Source organism: Adiantum capillus-veneris, chromosome 19 (assembly GCF_014529385.1).
Source record: "Adiantum capillus-veneris isolate H3 chromosome 19, ASM1452938v2, whole genome shotgun sequence".
Classification (NCBI taxonomy): domain Eukaryota; kingdom Viridiplantae; phylum Streptophyta; class Polypodiopsida; order Polypodiales; family Pteridaceae; genus Adiantum; species Adiantum capillus-veneris.
In genome coordinates, this window is record NC_140949.1 from 33,069,214 (window position 1) to 33,072,893 (window position 3,680).

Genomic DNA, 3,680 nt, shown 5'->3' on the forward strand with positions numbered 1-3,680 from the left:
TGAATAAACCAATCCAAGAGTTCATGCATACAACATAATAGTGTACAAGAAGTCAACAGTGTATTATCTACAGGCCAATGGACAAGCCAAATCTACAAATAACATCTTGGAAAGATTTCAAAAAAGATTGTAGAGCAACACCAAACTGATTGGGAGAAGAAATTGGATATAACATTGTGGGCCTTTTGGGAAACTGACAAAGCCACAACTGTGGATAGTCCTTTTTAGCTCGTATATGACATGAAGCAATAATGTTGATGGAGTACATTGTGTCAAAACTGAGGATTGCTATCAATGAGAGATTTTCTACTAATAAATTAGATCAGTAGAAATTGGAAAAGCTTTTGCAACTTGATGAAGATAGGATTTGTGCTTAGATGGTAAGTGACATCATTTAGCTCAAACAAAATTCATCTATTGAAATTTGAAGATCAAAGCACTAAACAAAGGATCGATAGCTCTTTTGTTCAATAACCAAGTCAAGTTGATGCCAGGTGATTGGTCTTGAGATTGATTAGCCATACTAAATTCACAAACCAAACGATTATGGCACTTTCCTTTCAAAGCAATTGGATGGTGCACTACTAGTTACACCTAGTACTCGATATTGTTTGCACCCATATGATAGTCATATTCCAGAACCAAAGCCTAACTATCCATCCGATTAGGGATTTCATTAACAGGATTATGAACACACGAACATGTTAATCACATTGAGTGATCATGTTCTAAAACACGTGATCACATCAAATATTCACGTGATTTTCCTATTAACTTGCAAAACTTATCCAAATCGATAAGGTTGCTTGGCTTTTGTGAATTCTTGGAGGGCCTATTGGGAATAGAAAAAATCCCAGTGGAGTATCTTTTTATAAAACAAAAGATTGATATTCATCCTTTTGACTACGCAAATCTCTGGTGTTGTGTCGGTACAATCAATTCTCCTTGTGAACTGACCTAAGGTTACTGAGTCACAAGTCCTAATACAAGGTTGGACATGATTCTTAATTTGGTAGCCACATCTTAAAAGATTAAAAGCCTTGGCCTAAGACAAAGTATGATGCTGAACAAATTGGGTCCCTCTAGGGTCATGCTCATTGCAACAAAGTGACTTGTCTATAAAGGGACTAAAGTTGGTTTAAAAGATGAGCATATACTAAAAAAAACCATTAGTCAAGGGTTGGATGTCATATACTAGTGTACCGCACATATAAAGGTCCTTGAAGTCTTGCATTTCACACTATCATAGGCTTTATTTGATGTATGTTGTTTGTCACTAAACAATATGAGAGATTTCATCCTTAATCGGGTGGAAGCAGCTCTTATATATTTAATTGAATGTATGAGGGGGCTACAATCCTTGATTGGGTTAAAGTATTCCTCAAGTGTGTCATTCCATTGAAGATTTCATAGATGTTGTATTTTTTTATTACACTAGTTGTGTGAAATGTTGTTTTGTCTTACCATTGATGCATTGAATTATATTCTTAGATACTGCACAAAGAGTTTTTATCCAAATTTGTATATATGCCAATATATTTATTTTTTTCACAATTTAGACATGGTAAGAAACTTTAGCGTAAATTTTTATTCAAAGTTTTGTTGTATGCATAATGTCGAATAGAAAGTGCATCATGTACTGTGAAAGATTATTGTTGCATGAGACTAAAATCATACATATTTTTGTTTGTGTATTGCAAATATTGAACATCGCTACCATGCCTAAGTTGATTATTCTTTGTTACCTTATGTTAATCTAACTTTGTATATATATAAAGTGACATTTTCTCAAACACTAATGTCGGTATATTTTGATATTATGATTGTTGCATGTGAAAACAATCAAGCAAGGAGTAAAATTTGTCACCATCAAGTAAAGACAATGTGATTTTTACATAAGTTAATTATTGTTCGTAAATCACACAGTGTGTAAATTTGATTGCTCTTTTGATGAAATTCTTATTTTTAATATATTTTGAGAAGTAAAAAAATGTTTTTACAATTGAAATTATAGTTCTTATGCCTTCAATCTTTAATTGCAATCAATGGAAGAGAATGTCCGCACAAGTAGTACACAGTTAGGAAAGAAAAAAAAAACCCTTGTCAAAAAGTGGGATTTTGCAAACAACATATAGAGTCAATATGTAGAGTGGCAATAAACTATGCATGATCACAAAATCAAATGAGGCTCCACGTATTAGGGAGGAGTTCAAGAAGAAGGGTGGCAAGAGACACCAAATAGAGAAATTCATTACACGAAGAGCAGACAGAGTTGAACTTTAGTCATATCAATCCTATGAACGAGCACTATAGAACAACTGCTCAAGAAGACACAATGTTCCTAGCAGTGTTTCTTCTAAGCATGACATTGAGGTTTAGATTGGGTAAATGCGACAGAGACCTCAGGCATTAGAAGAGGCACAAAATGTGCTTGCAAAAGCAATTTTCTTCATTGGAAGTGCATTAGTTATGGTTGAGAGCCATCACTAGAAATATGCACGGAAGAAAATTGGTGAGTATGATCGAGGATTTTCAATCCCTTCATATCACACAATACGAAATGATCTCTTGGAAAAATGTTACGTCAAAATCAAAGAGCGTGTTTTCAAAATCATTGTTAGCAATATGACTCTTTCAAGATGTACAATTGTCAGTGATGGTTGGTCTAATATTCAAAGAAGACCTTTGATTAATGTTATGTTTGTGCTTCCAAGAGGAGAGACCCTCATAAAAGCTATTGACAATTTCGAGTCTTATTAAAAGTGGTTCTTATATTGCTGGTGTGTTGACCACTGTAATTAAAGAAATAGGTGGTAAACATCTATACTATATATAATTGAGCTTAAAATTTTCAAGGAAGGAGAGGGCATCCATATGTCACTCTCTCCTTCATTTCAAGAACTTTAAGAAACATTTGGTAAAAAGTGGCTCTACTTTGCATTTTAAAGGCTGTAAAGAACACCAAGTACTATATGGCGTGAGCGTGGTTAAATGGGATCAAGGGTGGAGGTGACAAATCATGACATGCATGCATTGTAGACCATGCAATTAGCACCCAAATTTACAAATTAGCCTACACTTACAAGGTAATGCATAGGAGTACCATGATCTTCAGCGAAAGCATGTGAGCGTGGTGGTTAGAGCCCATGCCTTGAATAGGGCAGGTCGTGGCTTTGACGTGCAAGGTGCAAAACAATCTTGACTAGCCCAAAATTACTTGTTGGTCCGAATTTACTTTCTTGCCTTGAATTTACTCGACAATCCAAATTCGACGGTCTGAATGACCCCAAATGTCGATCGCATTGGGATATGCCCGGGCTAGATTGTGCGGAGCATAAAGAACTTCCTTTTCCTCTCCAGCCTTAAAATTTGTACTTGAGCTTTAAAAAACGTAGAGCTGTCAAAGATTTCACGCATTGTATAATGTTGAGCTAAAATCTCGCACTTGGCACCTTCATATAATTCTCCTTCTAGCCCCGAGAATGTGCACATTGCATATTGCAGCTTTGCATAAAGGGTCTAAGTCGAATGATCTCGGAGTCGATTGGCACTACTGACACCTTATGTGGGACAACATGAGCGTGGAGAGAGAGAGAGAGAGAGAGAGAGAGAGGGGGGGGGGGGGGGGGGGGGGGGGGGGGCATGCCAAAAATACTTTCCTAATATAAGAAATCTAAAAA